Raw genomic sequence first — 21,239 nt, 5'->3', positions numbered from 1 at the left:
GATGGTAAGCCGTACTAAAGTTTAAACGCGTGCCCAAAGATTGCTGGAAACTCTTCCAGAAGTGAGACGTGTATCTGGTATCCCTGTCGGAGATAATAGACACAGGTATGCCATGTAAGGCTACAATCTTATCAACATAAAGTTGGGCTAACATATCGGAGCTATACGTCTCCTTGATGGGTAGAAAATGAGCTGATTTAGTCAGCCTATCGACTATGACCCATATTGTATCGTTTCCTTTCCTGGTTTTGGGTAACTTGGTTATGAAGTCCATAGTTACGCATTCCCACTTCCACTCGGGAAGTTCAGGCTGTTGTAGCAAGCCAGACGGCTTTTGGTGCTCGGCTTTGACCTGAGCACAAGTCAAGCACTTTGCTACGTGGGCGGCTACAGACTTTTTCAAGCCTATCCACCAATAATTTGCTTTTAAGTCTTGGTACATCTTATCAGCACCAGGATGAACTGAGTATTTGGAACTATGGGCTTCCTGGAGAACAACATCTCGTAGTCCTCCATAAATCGGAACCCATATACGTCCGTTCAGCCTCAAGATTCCATCCTTGCTAAGAGTCAACTGCTCCTCAGTTACTCCCAGCTTTTCATTTGGATAGTTAGCTTCCAACACAGCCTCTCGCTGTGCAGCTAATATCCTTTCAATTAGGTTGTTCTTGACTTCAATGCTCTTGGCATTGATTCGAATGGGTTTTACCCTTTCCTTTCTGCTCAAGGCATCGGCGACTACATTCGCCTTGCCGGGATGGTACCTGATTTCGCAGTCATAATCATTCAGGGTTTCCATCCAACGGCGCTGTCTCATGTTCAACTCTTTCTGGTTGAACAGGTGCTGGAGGCTTTTGTGATCAGAATAAATCACAAATTTAATACCATAAAGGTAGTGCCTCCACAACTTCAGTGCAAATACAACGGCACCCAACTCCAAATCATGGGTGGTGTAATTCTTTTCGTGCACTTTTAATTGCCTTGAAGCATAGGCAATCACCTTGCCCTTCTGCATAAGCACACACCCCATGCCCGTGTGTGATGCATCGCAGTAAACTACGAATTCATCAGTACCTTCAGGTAATGTCAACACAGGTGCGTTGCTCAGCTTTTGCTTCAGGATTTCGAAGGACTCTTGCTGCTTTGGGCCCCAAATGTACTTTTCTTTCTTCTTGGTCAAGGAAGTCAAGGGCGCAGCAATCCTCGAAAAATTTTCAATAAATCTCCGGTAGTATCCTGCTAATCCTAGGAAACTACGGATTTCGGTAGGCGTCTTTGGCTCTTGCCAGTTCATGACTGCCTCTACCTTAGCGGGATCCACTTGGATACCACGCTTACTTACAACGTGCCCTAAAAACTGAACCTCTCGTAGCCAGAATTCACATTTCGAGAATTTGGCGTAGAGTTTCTCACGCTGTAGTAATTCGAGAATGCAACGAAGGTGCTTCTCGTGGTCTGCTTGGTTCTTGGAATATATAAGGATATCGTCGATGAAGACTATGACAAATTTGTCCAAATACGGCTTGCAGACGCGATTCATGAGATCCATGAACGCAGCCGGTGCATTTGTGAGCCCAAAAGGCATCACTAGGAACTCGTAATGACCATAACGAGTCCTAAATGCTGTCTTATGTACATCTTCATCTCTGACCCTTAGCTGATGATAGCCCGACCTTAAGTCGATCTTTGAGAAGTAGCTCGCTCCTTGCAGCTGGTCGAACAGATCATCGATCCTTGGCAAAGGATATCTGTTCTTTATGGTAACTTTATTCAGCTCTCGGTAGTCGATGCACAACCGCATCGATCCGTCCTTCTTCTTTACAAATAGGACAGGAGCTCCCCAGGGAGATGAACTAGGTCTGATAAAACCTTTCGCCAGCAGTTCATCCAACTGGGTCCTCAGTTCTTTCATTTCCGTTGGAGCTAGCCTGTAAGGTGCTCTTGCTATCGGGGCAGCTCCAGGAATGATGTCTATTCTGAACTCCACTTGTCTATCTGGTGGCAAACCAGGTAGTTCTTCGGGAAAAACCTTGGGGTATTCAGAAATGACAGGAAGATCCTCGATCTTCGGCTTCGGTTCTTCTATTATCACCTGAGCCATGTAAATTACGCAGCCTCTGTTCAAACACCTTGAAGCTTTCAGCATAGATACGTCTTCGGGCAATCCGTACTGCGTATCCCCTCGAATGGTAAGTGATTCACCACTCGGAGTCTTTAGCACTATATGCCTCTTGCCGCAAATGATTTGGGCCTGATTACGGGATAACCAGTCCATGCCTAGGACTATGTCAAAACCCGCTAATTTGAAGGGAAGTAGAGATAAAGGAAAAGAATGGTTCTTAATGGACATTTCACATCCTTCTAGAACAGTTGAGACGGTTTCTATCGTGCCGTCTGCTAACTCTACCTCGTATTTCATATCAAGAGTTTTGATAGGCATATTTAGTAGTTGGCAAAATTTCTGGTCCACAAAGGATTTATCAGCGCCAGAATCGAATAGTACTCTTGCAAATATATTATTTACGAGAAAAGTACCTGTAAGCACGTTGTCGTTCTGGACCGCTTCCTTTGCATCCATGCGAAAAACTCTCGCATTCGACTTCTTTGTTTCTTCCGCCTTCTTGGCATACTTAGGGCAGTTACTCTTGATGTGCCCTTTTTCGTTACAACCATAGCAGGTTGCATCCTTGATTTTCTTGCACTCCACAGTCTTATGATCCTTGGACTTGCATAGTCCACAGGAAGGAGTCTTTGATTGCGACTGTGAGTTCGATGCAAATCTGCATTTCCCAGAGTGGGGTTTCTTGCAGATCTTACAGTTGGGCCTTTCACCAGTTTGCCCATCCTTCTTTGCCTCCGACCCTCTTTTGCCTTCACCGTTTCCACGGTGCTTCTTCCCTGATCTTCGTGAGGTATCATCCTCACGTTTTCTCTTTTCAGCCTCCTTGTTCCTTAGTGTCCTCAGACGGACAGCGTCTAAGGTGAGAGACAAGGAAAGGTCAGTAACTGACCTGAAGGTCGTCGGCCGAGAGGCCTTTACACTCGCCTTTATTGCGGGCTCCAAGCCCCCAATAAAACGGGCGATTCTTCGAGGTTCTGGGGTCACAAGGTACGGAACCAGGCGAGACATCGTATTGAAGCTCGTCAAATAAGCCTGGCAGTCCAGGTTCGTCATTACCAGTGACACAAAGTCAGCCTCGATCTTCTCAACCTCATGCTGAGGGCAGTAGTTTTCTTTAATGAGAGCAATAAATTCCTCCCATGTCATCTTGTACAAAGCAGACTTACCAGATGCCTGCACCAACGCCCTCCACCATGCCAGGGCCTCGCCCTTAAAAGACTGGGACACATACTTCACCACATCCCTCGCTGCACACCCGCTGATGTCCACTATAGTGTCCATCTCATCTAGCCAGGTGATGCAATCAACAGCACCTTTCTCCCCTGTAAATTCCCGGGGCTTACATGATACAAAGTATTTGTAGGTGCAACCCTTAGCACTGGATGCATCAGTATATTCTATATCGCGATGAACGCTGTGCTCAGTGGACGAGTGTTTGTCGTCATCTTTCTTGGGTTCAGAGGGTGGTTTGGAGTGTGTCTTTGGTTTAGAGGGTGGTTTTGACACGGTTCTGCCTTGGGACTCAGTATATTGACGATCAAGAGCTGCCTGAACAGCATTGTCAATTAGAGCCTTCAGTTGTGCGCCTGTCAGATGTACTGGCGTATTGTCATAGTCATCTTCATTTGTGTGGCTGTTCTCTCCATTGGGATCCGCCATTGTAACTTGAATCTGTTACAGAAGATAACAAAATTTTATTTAGGAGATTATTATATAATTGTCTTTTATGAAAATTTGTCAACCATGGTACAGAGACCATATTTGGTTAACTTATTATTTCATTACATATTAGGATTTGAATACATCCTATTTCAGCTATATAAATAGTATTGGCGGCATAAAGCCTAATCACGAGGATGTTTTATAATATTAGCCGAGATTTCAGAGAATCAAAGGCATAGAGGTTTGAACCGTAGTTCTCTTACCTCTTTCTGACAGAGAGTCATAGACTACCACTGCCTTTTGTCTTTATAAGACAATTATTACGGCCCATAGGCACTACACCTCTAATGGATGTTTTTAATATGGTTGGCCCGTAGGCACTACATCACTAATGGATGTTTTAATAATACTGGCCCGTAGGCACTACATCACTAATGGATGTTTTAATAATACTGGCCCGTAGGCACTACATCACTAATGGATGTTTTAATAATACTGGCCCGTAGGCACTACATCACTAATGGATGTTTTAATAATACTGGCCCGTAGGCACTACATCACTAATGGATGTTTTAATAATAATGGCCCGTAGGCACTACATCACTAATGGATGTTTTAATAATACTGGCCCGTAGGCACTACATCACTAATGGATGTTTTAATAATATTGGCCCGTAGGCACTACATCACTAATGGATGTTTTAATAATACTGGCCCGTAGGCACTACATCACTAATGGATGTTTTAATAATATTGGCCCGTAGGCACTACATCACTAATGGATGTTTTAATAATATTGATCACTTCATTGGTGATTTAACCCACGATTTATAAATCATTTATTTGGGTTCTGAAATCCTTAAAGGATTATTGCATAAGAATGACGTGTGTGATTTTAATGAATCACATCTGCCATGATTGTTAACATGCGTACAGAGGTTAACAGGGAATCAGAATCTTTTCAATTAGGTCGTACCATCTTGACTGGATCTTAAAAGATACCAAGCTAGGTTTCACCTTTTAAGATTCTTTATTTAGGCAGATCAATATAAAAGGAATGGTTTTGATTTATTTTATACATATTAAAACAACACTCATAACATACATTCCATAATCTCAAATACAATTACATATTGCCCTAAACGGGTCTTTCAAATAGTACATACCTCCTTAGAGGTATAAAATAAGTGACAAGTCCACGCAGGGACTAGCATAAGATAGGTGTCCATGTAAGGACTAAAGATAAGTCTTCGTAGAGACTGAATACGATAAATGTCCACGCAGGGACTTTATTTCAAAGTAGAAATTTCATTAGTACGACTATTAAGGGCTAATGGTCACGTTTCTTCTTTTTGCCCTTTAGTAGGTTCGCCAAGCCCTTGAGAAATCCTCGGTGGCTCTTTTTCTCTTCTTCGAACTCTCTCTCCACACGATCTAGTCGATGGAGTATTTCTTCCTGTTCAGGAGGAGAGAAACGTGGTTGTGGCACTTGATGCGGAACGGGAGGTCTGGGAGGTATTGGATACCCATGAGCTGAGTAGTCCGGTGGTCCCATGTTTCCATGTGCTCCGTCAGGGTAGCGCGCATTATATCTTGCCGACACCACATATGGGTCGCGCTCATAACCGTAGTTGTATTGTGCTTGTGATGGTTCGAACGGGTTGTACGCCGTTGGACCCGTATAAGCAGGTATGGGTTGATCATACCCAAATGGTGGCGAATTTTGTGCAGCTGGTGCGGAGTTCGCCTCCTGTATAGGACTTGAAGGTCCTTCTTCTTGTAGTGGTGGATAGTGGCTACTACTAGAATGTCGAGGAGTGCTGAAGTGGATACCCCCTCCTCCTCGTGTAGACATACGAGCATTTGTCCTCCTACGCCTTGGCGGATCAGGTATTACTGGTTGCGCCGGTGGCGGAGGTGGTGGCGTAACTGCCACAAAGCGTGAATCCTCAGAGGGATCCTGTGGATGTCGCGGTTGTTGAGATGTTTGTTGAGGTGGCGTGTAGTACCACTCATGTCGGTCAAACAACGCTTGGAAACTGTCTGGTCCCTGATAGGGTGTGCCATGGAAGGATGACCCATCAGAGACTTTTATCGGATGCGTGGGCGTACCACGAGCCGGTTCAGTAGGATCCCCATCTTCCTCCATGGGATCTTCAGAAAAGTGGTCTTGTGGCCCTAGTGGAACAAAACCTGAAGGTTCTTGTATGTAGTCAGCCGGATTAAACTGACCTATGTAGTATGGAGTAGGGTCGTCATAATTTCGGTGCGATACCGAACGTTGTAGAGGTATGAAGGAAGGTTGTGGATTGTTGGGATCATTTTCTGAGTTTGGCCCAAAGGAGTGCCGATAGGATGGCGTCGAGCTGTGTGAGGTGGAATGCCTCGCGGGTTCGTAAAGATCTCTTCGTCGTTGTGGCTCTTCGCTCCGTGTCATCGAAGGATGTCTTGTACCAGATGGTCCAGCTTCGTTATCGTGATGTGTCACGATTTCTCCTCTGCCTCTTCTTCCCCTTCCTCTTCCTCGGAATATAACAGGTGGCATTTTCCTGCTCCAAAACTTATTAAAAATCGAAAGGAAAATAAAGACAAAAAGGAGTATTAATCCGAATTTGTCCTAAGTTCTTGTCTAGACTCAAGTATGTGCAATTGTGTCATTGAGATTAAACACTATGGTGTTTAATTCACTCAATGTTGGCTCTGATACCAACCTGTCACACCCCGATTTCCACGTGTCTCACCGGTGGGCCCGGTGGGGGATTACCGTGACGATGTTGGCAACAATATAGTCAAACCACACAATTATATAATGCACAGCGGAAGCTTAAAATAAATATATAAACTTCAACCTCTGGTTGTAATATCAAATGTATTACAGAAGTTGAATATATCCACAGCGGATCAAAATAAATAAATATTGTTCATTCAGATACGGCATCGAGTTTGCGAGACTATGTACGATGCTTAGGCAGCTAATACCAGCCAATTTCGTCTAGTACCTGCACTTAATCTTTTTGGGGAAAATACGTCAGTTTACACTGGTAAATACATTCAACTGACACATTTGAAAATGTTTATTAAAATTGATTTGAATGCACAAGGCACAAACTCTTTTATAACTTGGGAAAATTATAATAAAATCTTGTGAACGTTTTACATGTTCTTTTATGCGTTCAGTAGCCCGGGTCGTGCCGGGTTAAAGATTTATAGACACACCACGTTTGCGTAAAACCCTAGTATAAAAACCAACGGCTACGTCTTTTAAATTAATGTCGACACTTTATACCGGGTGTACGCCTACACCGGGATGTCGATGGTCGTGGCCATTTCGTAAAATGATGCCAAGGATATCCGGGACAACGGTCATTAAACCCCCCAAAGGCTTTTAAGCAACAAAACTGTTTAAATGAGCCGATCATATTATTTAATTAACCACCTAAGCGATGGAAGAATATAATGCTCAATCAAGCGGTATTAATATACCGTAACCCAAGCCCATATAGGGGAAATAAGTTAAAGTATTTACCTTTGCAAGTATATTTCCTTAATTTGGATTAAATCACCGATAGCTTTTACTGGGGCTCCTAATCTGGAACGAAGGTTTTAATTAACCTCTTAGAATCCTAACGAGTCGTTATAATGGCCGTAGCCTAGACTGGTAGGTTCCGTTATATATAGATATGGTTTAATCGCGCGAAAAGGCGAAAACCGAGAATGGAGTGTGATTCTGACCCAACAAGTTCAGAGACTTGTTTTATACGGGTTAATGGTTCACACTCTGGATTTTGGGGTTCAAATAATATAATTTGACCCGTATCGGCTAATTTATGAAAACTAGTTTCATAAGCCGAACCGTGCGCGCAATAGGCGAACCGGTTAACCATGAGAGTCGTACGCTTATTTCCTAAGTCAATATGCCTTGAATGGGTTGTGGTATCAGTAGGATACCTTCCGTGATGCCCGTAACGAGTTTAAGTTAATATTATGCCCCGTAGGGGCTTTTCGGTCATTTTAAAGACTTTTAAAGAGCTTTTCGAGTTCTACAGGAAATCTGAGTTTCCCGAACAGCTTATAAAGCTTAAAATACTTTATTTATTATTTAAAACCAGTAGCAACTGGAATCGGGTCAAAAGACCTTGTAGAACTCATGTTTTGGCCGAAAAAGGGCATATTCGGTATTTACCGAACCGTAGCCATAACCGCAGGTTATGAGCGAGGTAAAAATTATTAAAAATCTTTAAAATTCCCAAAATATTATTTTAATACAGTGGGTAAAAGTTTTGGTGACGAAATCTTGGTTTAGATAGGTGTTATGCTAATTGCGCCGTTAATTAATAAAGTTTACTTTAAATGCGCCATTTAGCATAACTCTCATTCTAGACCTCGGATTGACGTGAAACTTTAAGGACATGCTTAAAATTTAATAAGCAAGGTTATGGTCCGTTCACGTGTCCGAAATACTCGTTTTATTTTATAAAGGCCGTTACGGTCAACTTTTAGGCGAATGACGGAAATGCGCAAAAGACTCGGATAACTCATGAACCGATCACAGAGGTTCATACCATCATGTAACCTGGTCCTAAGAGAGTCCTAAGGTATATCTATACCTCAATAAAACGGGTCAGAACTGAAGTCAAAGCAAAAGTCAAACTTTTGCGACATTCGGCTCCGAACCGGTTCAATATAGCAAATGGTCGATTCAAACGAGCGCAAACAAGTTTATATACTTATTATCATGTTTTATAAGTGTCAAAACAGGTTTCATAACATATACATTACAGATTATGCATAAATCGCTAAAATAGCTTTCTGTTGACTTTTTAACCGCACGTTTGACTCGATATTTGACATAGTTAGAGTGGTGATCAGGGGGAACCCTTTTAGAGGTTTATTACCCACATAATTACCTTCTCAAAACTACTTTTGATCCGTCATAAGACTGAACCATTTGCAAGTTATTGTAATGACGACCGTTAGTTACGACGGTTGTGTTTATAGGCTAAAACTATGGAAATGTATGACCAAAATGGTTATGAACGACTTACAGAAGTGTGTTCTTGCTTATAGAGCAGAGAAAAGGACTTGAGAGCTTAGAATGATCAGTAGATGAGTTGTTTGAGTTGTGTGAATGTTGTAACCACAACATTGCTATTTATAGTGCTCAAAGGACCTCAAGATCATCACAACTCAGCCTACATTTGATCATGGATCATGGGCAGGTGTCCCTAAGGTGTATGGGTCGAGTAGGGGGCGCCCATGCTTCATTAATTGAAGATTTGATCGTTCACAAGCTCAAAAGGCAAGTCTGTCCAAACATTCTGCATCTGGGCGTCTAATGCGGCCCGCATGGGAGTTCCATGCGTTTCTAATGCGGGCCGCCTGGGATTTAAATACCAGGCGAGTAAAAGAGGAGGCTCGCGGCCCGCCTCAACTTAACCACAAATGCAATGCGGGTCGCGTGGGGCCTGTTTTTCAGATTTTTAAAATCTTTTGAAATGATTACGAAATCCTGGTAATTAATAACGAAATCTTTCGTAATGATTTACCTGACCTTTCGGGTTTGAAGGGGTAACTTCGCGGTTTGGCCCTCGGTTATTTACCGATAGGGGCCTCGTGTTATTTACCCGCTTTATAAAGTCCCCGTTTAGTTTATTAATTATTTGGAAAGCCTTAACTTTCACTGTTGACGCTTTTAACCCTTCTCATACGAATTTGAGTATAACTCTTTCGTTTTAAGACGGAACTTCGCGGAATTTATACAGTATATTCTAGTGAGCGTGTAATACTGTTACGAAGCCTTGGGAACGTTAAAGGGTCACTCAGAGGTAATATTAAACATGTTGACACAGTTAACCCCTGTAGCTCGTAATCTCTCACCTTCTTCCGCGTTTCGCTTCCGTACGATCTATGATTTATTCGTTTGAAGGTTCAAGCGTTATTTAGGGTTACTATACAGTATATTTACCGTTGTTGACATTTATAACCCTCGAATTTATATACTTTCAAGGTTTGTCAAAATTAGTCCTTTGTTTATTATGGATGCCACGTGTAATCAAATGACACGTGTTAACACATCATTGGACACAAAAATTCGAGGTGTTACATTATATAACGTTAAAAGGTTATTTGGGTATATTCAATGTCAACAATGTGAAATACCAAATGTTATTTTCGATGCCGAGAGTTTCTAAAGCTTATTAATATGTTTCTATTTTTGACAGTGTGATACAAAACCCCAAACATGTGAAATATAATCTGATAAAATCTGTCAGGAACACGAACTGAAAGTTTACTAAACATCATAATCTTAAAAAATCTTTATACGACAACTGATAAACAATCATTTTTAACATAGCCCTAAATATCTACACCTCAATCGAACATCCATACAAAAGTAAAAACTTCAATCGAACATCAATACGAACATTCATATGATGGAATCTGAAGTATAACAAATCAAATAAACAAACATGATCACAAATTACAGTTCATATAAAAGAACAAACCTAAGATCAAAAATCATACATGCAAGCGTGGTATAAAAAATTACATGAAGCAAAGATTTCAGAAAAACAAAATCGAATCAATACGTTTTCGATTACCTTTTGCTGATAAGGAAAAATCTTTAACACTCCCTGTCATTGGTTTGTCGCCCTTCGAAGTTCGGAGATGGAAATGGAACGGTAGATGAGTGATTAGAATTTGGGGCCGGATTTGATATAAGGGTTTTAATGGGCCTACAAAATCTAATCTATTTTTAAGCTTAATTGGATCAAATATAAGGGGCTTTATTGAACTGATCAATAACATTTAATTAGTTGTATTAAATACAAACAATATAAATGATGTATTATAATCTATTTCGATGGTTATTAAAGCTACCCGTGTGGTCACACATACTGTTTTTAACATTACTTTATAAAGATATATAACTAAAGACCAAAATTTAAATGATATATTATAATCTGTTTTTTAGTATTTCATTTTGATCATTACTAAACCTACCTGTGTGGTTACACGGGTGCTACACCTAGTTTAGTATTAAAGACGAGATATTTAATACAAGATCACGTATTATTACCCAACAAATAAGGATATCTAGGTGTCAAGGGTGCTTAGTAATTGAGCCTGCGCGGTGCTATGGGTATGTTAGATTTTAAAATAATCTGTATGTGTAAGTGATCCAGTCAATACATATTATTAAATACTAAACATATTACTAAAAGAAAAATAAACAAAAGAAATTAAAATATTAAAATATTAAATTCAACTAATTAATAAATATTAAATATTATATGACATGTTATTTGAAATTGTTTTCAACTGAACACACTTTGACTCAAACCAAAATAATCTCTTTAGGTGGCCTACCTAGTCTGGCCCAACATACTCCCCGGCCAGACCCAACCAATACGTATAATTAAATGCCAAACGTATTATTAAAAGAGAAACAGATACATTTATTAAATACCAAATGTATTATTAAAAGAAAAATGAATTAAAGAAATTTAAATTCAACTAATTAATAAATTGGAAAATTTTCAAATATATAGTCTCCTAAAAATAAAAATTCGTGGGAAGGGTATTGAATAGACTTCTATTAAACTTGTGACAATCCGAACTTTCAAGGTCGGTATCTCTCAGTATCTCTTAGTCACGTGATTCCGTTTTCGGATTATTTCCTTTCATATCTCTTTCGACGATAAAAATTGTTAAACATTAATGTATGTGATATACTTGCTATATGTATAACGTGACTAGGTATGTGTAACATATGCTTAACTGATTAACGGCATGAAGCCGTTAGAACGCTCTTATGTGCCAATTAACTAACTTAGAAAATTACCCCCCCCCCCCTTCCCCCCACATTGTTAATATCGGCCCACATACACATAGATTAGGCCCGAAACCCAAACCCCTATTTTATATGTTACGTAATGTGCTTTTTGGAGGAAACTTGAAACACAAACCAAATCAAAACCCTACCCCTCCTGTGATTGGCGACGGTAGCAGGCTACCCCTCCCCCCTCGTGAAGATAGCATTCTGTTAGTCAAAAAAAAAAAAAGCTTGGTTAGTAAATTCCTCCTATGATAACTAATAATTGGATTGTTCTTTTATGTTGTTATGATGCAAGTCCAGCGTGTATGCATGAACGAGTAGTGATGGTGGTTAATTAGTAATATATTGCATGTTGGGCCAATTAACATAATGTTGAATCAATGAATCATACTCTATGATGTGTGTAATTGTGATCTGATCGTGTAATCTTGACATAATAATAATAGGTTTGGTTTTCATGTGAGTAGGGTTGTTAATTGTGTCGTTATGTGTAGTTTCGTTTTGTATGGATCAAAGTGTTATATGCATGAGGAAATAATTATGTTGTTATCTTTCATATAGTTTTGCTCGATTTCGAATCTATGTTAACTCACGACTGTATGTGCAAACCATGATGTCGGAATGATTGAACTATAGTACTCGATCCGATTCGGTCGGCTAGGGAATATGTATGAACTACTACGTTAATCCTTAGTGTGACATGTTGAAATTCTTCATTGAAACCTGAATCGATAGCATATGATCTGATTGATAACATGTGATGTTGATTGGATTATAACGTGTTCCACCTACTGGATGGATTGAATTGGGGAATGGGCCGCACCATATAATACGAAACGGGCTGTTATAATTGGACGGCCCAACCGGCCACACAAAGACAATGGGATGAACTTCCTGGTGGGCCGATTAGATTAAGTGAATGGAACGATAGTGTGGTGATGTTATGTAGCTAGTTATTGGGCCGAAGGGTTTAGGGGGTGCATAGCCTGCTATGGTGCAGCTGGGCTGCGTGGCTACGAGGCTTCAGGCAAGCCCACTTCATCTTAATTGGTGGATAGGTTAACTGGGCCATGACAAACAGGTTAGGTAATTTGGTTATGTTAAGTGAGTGCAGTATAAATTGCAAGCTATTAAACATTGTGTCTTTTGTTAATTGAGGTGTGTTGAACTAATGGTTCGGTAACATATGTTGCAAGATTTAGTTAGCTTCATCTGATTTAATGTGTATGATTGTGTTACTGTTTGAGTAAACAAGGATAAAGAATAATTAATGATATTTAACCGATGTGTAAATTGATTGGGATGGAACCATGTGTGTGTGTTACCTGTATCTTGCTTTTGCAATATGCGAAGAAGGGATGCTTGTATGTGAAACGTGTGGATTAGGTGCACTACTGACTGATTGTTGTTAATAACTATTTTAGGACGTGTTTGACTAACTGATAATCGAGTACCTAATCTTACCGAGCAAACCAAAGGTGAATTCACTACTTTTGAGCATGCGTCCCGGTGGTTGGGACAGTCCGTGGGTATCCCGGGGAGGGATAAGTCTTTTGGGTAAAACTGGTATATTTGATAATATTCTCATTCTATCACTCTTAAGTCCCATCTTTTGTTACCGGGGAGATAACGGGGGATTAGTTGATAGCGCTACTTAGGTTTGGCACCCTCACACCGTACCGGGGAGGACGGTTGTGAACTAAGTACCCAGTCGGGCCCAGTGCTTTGATAGGAGCACTGGGGAAAGGGCAAAACATACATCAGGAGCCGTCTTGTTTATCAATATCACTTTTATTTTGTTAATGAACTGCAATAAACTCTTGGTAACAACGTTTTCATAAACTGTGAACTCGCCAGCTTTGTCTGATACACTTGTTGCATGCTCGCAGATCGTTAGGTATTCTGGGTTGAGGAACTTGCTGTCTGAGGAAGCTGGAGTGGTCATGGGTCGACTGAAGTGATTCATGAGACGTTCTTGATATTATAACTTGGCTTATTGATACTGTTTGACTTTAGTTTTCTATTTTGCTTCCGCTGAACTTATTGGGATTTACTAAACTTATTATTGGTATAATTCTTTAATAATTGGTATTATTTACAAACTTATCATGAGTTCAATATGATTGGTGGCTCGTTATTGGTTTGTCACACGCCTAGCAGGGACACTCCCAGGGTGGTATTTTTGGGGGTGTGACAAAACTCATTCTAATGGTATTGGAATCGTCTCGTCGATCTCTATGATTCTAGATTTTACGTTTACGCTTTTGGATTATTATTTTTTTCTGGTTGATTTTAGAATTTTTGTTTAAATCATTGTGTCATTTTATTTGGCATTGTGTTTTTTTTTCTTTCCGTCATTGTGTCTTTTTTGCGATTCATTGTATCTTTTTTCTTTGGCATTGTATTATATCTTGTGTTCATTATATCTTTGTACCCTTCGTAGATTTAGAAGACTTTGTAGAATAACTTTACCCTTAATAAATATTACTTATTATATGACATATTCTGACCCGAAACTATTTTGACCTAAACCCGTTTTGACTTTATGTAACCTGTTCTGACGGGACATGATGTCTGACCAATACGTATAATTAAATACCAGATGTATTGTAAAATAAAAATGAATAAACTAAATGTAAAAAATCAAAATAATAAATTCAACTAATTAATGACACGAACCCGTTTTGACTCGAACCAAATAATTCTTTTTATGAGACCTGTTCTGGCACGACATGGGTGTCCGATCGTACCAATGCGTATTATTAAATACCGAATGTATTACTAAAAGAAAAATTAATAAAATAAAATTTCAATTAAAATATCTAATTCAACTAAGTAATAAATATTAGATATTGTGATATGTTCTTACCCGAAACTATTTTGATCCGACTTTTTTGAGTCGAAAAAAATAACCCTTTTCATGTGACCTATTCTTACTCGACATGTTGTCCAACCCGACTCGACCAATACGTATTATTAAATACCAAACATGTTATTGAAATAAAAATGAATTAAAGAAATTCAAAATCGAAATTATAGATTCAACGAACTAATGATACGAACCTGTTGCAACACCCCGGCTACGTGGAACTTGTGGCGGAAACGTCGGGGAGTTACGTTATAAATTGTTCACAACACATGGTACTAAAGTTTTATTATATTGCTTACATTGTTTTACAAACACAAAGGAGTACAAGTAATTGTTTTTAAATTTAAAAGCAATCTAAGGCTCGAGTGTGTTACTATGTGTAGCATGCTTGAAATGTCGATACCTTTAACATATGTGAAAATAGACGATCAACAATAATGTTGGTGAGTGACATAGGTTTTGTGGACAAGTATATAGCAAAAGTTTGTTATTGCAATACATTGTCCAACTACATGAGTTGACGAGTGAAAATAGATTTTTGTAGCCAATGTATGGCAAAAAGTTTAGTATTGCAACACATCGTATTTGATAGTAAAACTTTGTGACAAAAGTGTATTGTGGATGGCATTATGTATAAAACCAAGAAATTTGTGTTAACAAAATTGCACGTTATACTTTGTTTCACTTGTACTTTGTTTCATCACAACATAGAGTATTCAAGTGATTTGGATAACGCTATGATGGGTAATACAATAAGGGCACTTATATATAGGAAGTACCAGCGACGTATCCACCATGCCCTTATCGTATTACACTCGTCTCGTTATTCTAAATCACTTTTATATTCTATGTTATAATGCCACACGACTTCACACACAAACATAGAAATCGTGATGGGCTAGTGAAAGTAGTATTAGAAATCCAATCAAGGATTTAGAATGGTACTTTGAGAATCCAACAAGGATCTAACTTGTGATTTGTACTTTGTTTCACCATAAATGATTTGCACATAAACACTTAGCATAGAAACCAACCAAGAACTTGTGAAAGTACTTCTAGAAATCCAATCAAGGATTTAAAATATTACTTTGAGCATCCGACAAGGATTTCGGATTTGTACTTTGTTTCAGCACATAAATTGTACACACAAAGAGCACTTAGTATACACATATGCCATACATATTATTTGAGAAAATGCTTAGCACATATGAATCACCCCAAAATAATTTGAAAACGGAAAAGTGGGGACTATGTACTCACAGGTTGCTTAGATGATGTTTCTACACGTACTCGCAAATCTCAAGTGTTTCTTGTCACACCCCGACCCGCAGCGGAATGGTACGGGGCATGACTGATTGCTCAAAGCTGATAACAACTATTTAAAATTTAAAGTATTTAAAGCATCAATATTAAATTGTCACACATAACATAGAATTCAAATATTAACAACAAGATTCTTATTCAAATAAATAAAAGAAACATAACATATCCGGTTTATTACTAAGGCAGTCCTACGTGTCTTCAACTCAAAATCCGCCCACCCTTGTGTACCTGTATCACGCGTAAAAGAGTTTTGGGTCAACAAACATGTTGGTGAATAGATTCGGTTTTTATTTAAAAACGTTTTTGAAATATTATTTTTTTGAATAACGGTATTTATAACATGTGTTTAGAAATGTGAAACTATGACATACATTACAACAAGATACATCACAAATATCATAAGCAACACAACATAGTAATAATAGTAACAAATGACACATAGAGAGATTCAAGCCCCGAAAGGCGAATCTACGAAACAATGATGGCAATACCGAGTTCGACCCATGGCCGTGGGGAACCGGTCAGTCAGGTGGATCCACGCGAACCTGTGACACAAAGCGAGTAAGACATAGATGCACGTATAGAGAAACAATAGAAATTAGCAACAAGTGACACATAGAAACACATCGAATAACATGTTATCAATTTAAATAATAAATTTGAAATCAAGCACGAGATACACCCCAAAAGAGTTAATGGCAAAAAGGGGGAAAAGAGTCGAATCTACTCATTGGTTGCGTTCCTGCTTAATCTTGTAAAACACCGAACGATTTGGGAAAACTCGAAAGATGGAAAGTCACCCTAGTATATATGTAAAAATTAAATACTAAATGTTACAATATAAACATAACCTAATAATATAATATATTGATATTTATTATTTTACAATATACTTTTAAGATTTCTATACCAAACCTTAAAATTCAACAATTATGTCTAACTATCTTTTTGTGATATATAAAATAAAGGTACAAATAAATTCATAAGTCCATAACAAATATATATTGTGATTAAAAAAAACAAAAAAAAAAAACTAAACATGACAATTTATACATTAGAAATTTTACAAGTTATACCAACTAAATATCAATGTTAAATTTACAATATAATGGTAAAAGTGTATTTTTAAATATCAAAATTGTATGAAGAATTATATACTAATAGAAAATAAACTGAATGAACAGTAAATTCAATATATATTAATTAAATAAATAGTGATTTCAATTAATTAAAACAAACTAAATCAATAGTGATCTAGGAAATATAAGAATATGGGGTATGGGGCGGGGTTGTGACGTGGGTTGAGTACAAACGCCCAAGTCACCATCCTGGGTGGGCTTGGGTTTCGGCGTGGCCCCTTGGGCAGGGGTTTCAGCCAGGGCGATCGGCGGGGCTATCAAGATGACATGGCGGGATCTCATTGGCCAAGACAAGTAGCCGTTTGGGCTAGCCGTTGGCCAACGGCTATGTGTTAAAAAAAAAAGATAGATCTAGGAAATATTATAATATGGGGTATGGGGCGGGGGTTGTGGCGTGGGTTGGGTACAAATGCCCAAGTCACCACCCCGGGTGGGCTTGGGTTTCGGCGTGGCCCCTTGGGCGGGGGTTTCAGCCCGGACGTTGGGCGGGGCTATCAAGATGACATGGCGGGATTTCATTGGCCAAGACAAGTAGCCGTTTGGGCTAGCCATTGGCCAACGGCTATGTGTTAAAAAAAAGATCTAAGAAATATTAGAATATGGGGTATGGGGCGGGGGTTGTGGCGTGGGTTGGGTACAAACGCCCAAATCACCACCCCGGGTGGGCTTGGGTTTCGGCGTGGCCTCTTGGGCGGGGGTTTCAGCCCGAGCGTTGGGCGGGGCTATCAAAATGACATGGCGGGATCTCATTGGCCAAGACAAGTAGCCGTTTGGGCTAGCAGTTGGCCAACGGCTATGTGTTAAAAAAAAAGATCTAGGAAATATTAGAATATGGGGTATGGGGCGGGGGTTGTGGCGTGGGTTGGGTACAAACGCCCAAATCACCACCCCGGGTGGGCTTGGGTTTCGGCGTGGCCTCTTGGGCGGGGGTTTCAGCCCGGGCGTTGGGCGGGGCTATCAAGATGACATGGTGGGATCTCATTGGCCAAGACAAGTAGCCGTTTGGGCTAGCCGTTGGCCAACGGCTATGTGTTTAAAAAAAATATCTATTCACTATAAATACTCACACTTCTATTCATTTTTTTACCACAACTACTCCACCTCTTCTATAATGATCTCTATCTTATTTTTAAAAAAAATTCTCATCCAACCACAATACGAAAAAATGAATCCTCATAATCGAGGTTTTGACCCGAACAATCCGTGGGCATTCCAAGAAACACCTAGCCCAGCATCCAATCGTCCAATTGCTCCCTTTTTAATGCACTCCACGATGCCGGATATGACTGGTTACGCATCGTTTATCTCGAATCGTTTGAAGAATGATGTCAGTCAGTTTACTTACTGTGTGTATAAAAGGTAATCTAAACTGTGCAATTACTTGTATTGCTACGTTGTTACAGGATTTTATGAGCTCGGTACCAATCGGTACCGAAAATACCGTTACCGAAATCCCCAAAAGTATGTACCGGTACCGAATATACCTGGTACGGTTCGGTACCGGTTGGTACTGGTACAACACCGGTATTTGAGGGTAAAAGTCGGTGAACACCGGTGCCGAACCGGTACCGAAAATACGTTACGTTTTAGTTCGAGCTACTTTTTGTTATTTGACATGTTTTGTCATTCTTATAGAACGATTTGGTTTAGCGCGCTGCAACGCACGCGCATGGTAAACAACTAGTTCATCATAAAGTATCATTGTGTCAAAAATCACCCTTTTAATATAACAATCATTTATTAATTAAAATGCCAACTTTAAAATAATTATTTTCATTGACTTGATTATAATCCAAAAATCATAAAATCTATGACATCTCTAAATCTTGAACTTGCGATTAAATTCATGATATCTAGTTTAGTTGTTTTCGTATTTTATATATTTCCCTTTCATATATTTTTTTCAATAAAAATATATAGCATAACCAAACGAATCCTAAAAATTCCCAAAAATGTACCCTTTTATATATTTTTGCAATAAAAATAAATAGCATAACCAAACGAATCCTAAAAATTCCCAAAAATGTACCAAACTAATCTAATATGCTGACGAACAAAACCCTATGATCAATTTAATCAAAAAGCAAGCCTAAGACAAAAAGCTTCAATTTTTATCATCAAGAACCCTAGAAATTGGGTATTTAAAATACGTACAGATTAAGCCATCTATCATAGAAATTGATAGAGGAGTATTGTAGAGCTTGAAAATCTAATGAGGTGCCAATAATATAGCCCTCTATCATTGATCTTGGATAAGAATTTGCAGGTTCTTGATGATATGATATATTGTGTAAAGATGTTTGGGACCGATAGGTGCCAATAATATAGGTTAATTTTCCCGAAATCCTTAAAAATACGTTTGATGTTCTAGGTGCTTTGATGGTAATCATGTTAAGACTTAAATTATGCTTTATGTTGCAATTAAATTCGTTTAAACGAGGTGTAACCGAGTTCTCCATGAATACGAATCAATTAAGGTCAAAACAAGGCTTAATCGTTGCGTTTTTTAGTCATAAATGTCGGATCGGGTTGGGTTACGGGGTTGGGTCGCGTCATTGATGTTCCATCGAAGAAAAAAGGAAGCTGTAGCTCAGCTTAAGAGTAAATAAATAAAATTCAATCTTAAAGTATTTGCATTTAATGCTGCAACGCAGCTGGTCATCGCGTGAAGTGTTAACCGAGTTGGCTCGGGTTCGAGTCCCAATAGCAACGTTTTTTTTTTCCTTAAATTTATATAATAGTTTACATATTATGACCACAAGGCCCTTGTGTTTAATAGGTTTAAGATATTGACAGAACAAGACCCCCTAGTTATATAACCAATTAACTAAGGTATATATATTAACTTGGTTAATATTTTATCTAACTTAGCTTATTAGTTTAAGTAACTTGATTAGTTGATTACCCTTGAAAGATCAAACTTAACTTGATAAAACACTAATTGTGTTGAACGATTTCTTTTACATATTTTAGCGAAGCTAGTGGGGTTAAATTGTTTTAACTTTAAAATATATATTTTCAAACTTTCTAGTTAATTATTAATTATTTATTATTTTACTTTGACCAGTGAACAAAATCCAAAACAACAAGAATAATAGAGTCTTGCTTTCTATTTAAAATATTCCGGATTTAGTTTTCATTGCAGGTCGGGTTTCGGGGATCCGTTTTGATGGATGTTACATTTCTAGAAATATGGATTTGTTCGTCAAAGTTTTCTTGTGATAATGTTTGTGGATGAATGTAGGTTATGGAAACATCGTAACTTTGAAGAAGTTTAGATGTTTTTAGAAGATAGAAAATTTTGACAGCCTTCTGTGTTGTTTTTGTAAAATATGTTAAAAATATTAAATGTTATCAAAAAATTATAAAAACTTCCAGTCTACAAAATTAGAATGTGATCTACAACTTTCATTTAGAAAGTCTTTTTGTTTGGAACCCGGTAAATGGTCAAAACTGTGGATCTTTGCAGATCATTCAGTTTTGACCTTCGGTTTGGTTTAAAACAGTTGAGGGTCCAAACGAAAGTGTTTTTAAGTGTATAATATATTATTGAAAATATTTTTCGATGTACTTAATTATGAAGTAAGAGTTTACTTCATTTGGTTAAGTTTTGACCAAGTTATGGTCGTTCAAAGTGACAACACAAAATCTGTCCAAAACAGGAAAAACATTTATGTGTTTTCGTTGTATTTTTACTATGCGTAAAAATATGGGTTTGGACGGAAATAATCTATAAAAATAAAAGCTTAAGGAAAGAACTAAAGAAGAAGGATACTTACTTGCTTTAGAGGACTCTTTAAAAAGACTAGAAGGGGAGCTCCCAAGGAAAACATTAAGAAGCTCACACAAGACTTGTGTTTTTGAATGAAAGGTGGGAAGAAAAATGAAGGTTCAAAGGGGTATTTATAGCTAAGAAAGTTTGAGAAGATCAAGACAAATGTCCCAAGGTGTTCTAAGATGAGGATTAGTGTCAGATGAGGATTAGTGTCCCTTTATGTGTCAAGGCTAGAATAAGTGTGGCAAAATAGTGAAAAGCGCCAAAACATGGGCAAGACAAATGTTCATGGGTGTCTTAGGAGATGATTTGTGTCTTGCTAGGTAGCACAACATGGTAACTTAAGGTTTTTGGTATTTTTAGTACCTAGACTTTGAGTTTGGTGTTTTGACGATTCTAATCACTCAATTAAATTTAGGAAGGTTTCAAGGTATATAATACTTAGATTTGTTCCAGTAATGACACTAAGTTAAAATTATGTTTGTATTAACGAATATTTAGAACAAATA

The 21,239-nt window shown here is 38.5% G+C and overlaps 1 long non-coding RNA gene across 1 annotated transcript; it reads right to left on the bottom strand.

Annotated features, from left to right (window-relative positions):
* Positions 1-15,869: 15,869 nt before the first annotated feature.
* Positions 15,870-20,871, bottom strand: LOC110930557. The gene is made up of 3 exons (XR_002587918.2): positions 20,735-20,871; positions 16,308-16,361; positions 15,870-16,044 (listed from the first exon to the last, which is right to left on the bottom strand). It is a non-coding gene; the product is annotated as an uncharacterized LOC110930557 (long non-coding RNA).
* Positions 20,872-21,239: the final 368 nt, after the last annotated feature.

This window comes from Helianthus annuus, chromosome 3 (genome assembly GCF_002127325.2).
Source record: "Helianthus annuus cultivar XRQ/B chromosome 3, HanXRQr2.0-SUNRISE, whole genome shotgun sequence".
NCBI lineage: Eukaryota > Viridiplantae > Streptophyta > Magnoliopsida > Asterales > Asteraceae > Helianthus > Helianthus annuus.
The sequence above is the reverse complement of the archived record's forward strand: the minus strand, read 5'-3'. Positions and strand labels throughout refer to the sequence as shown.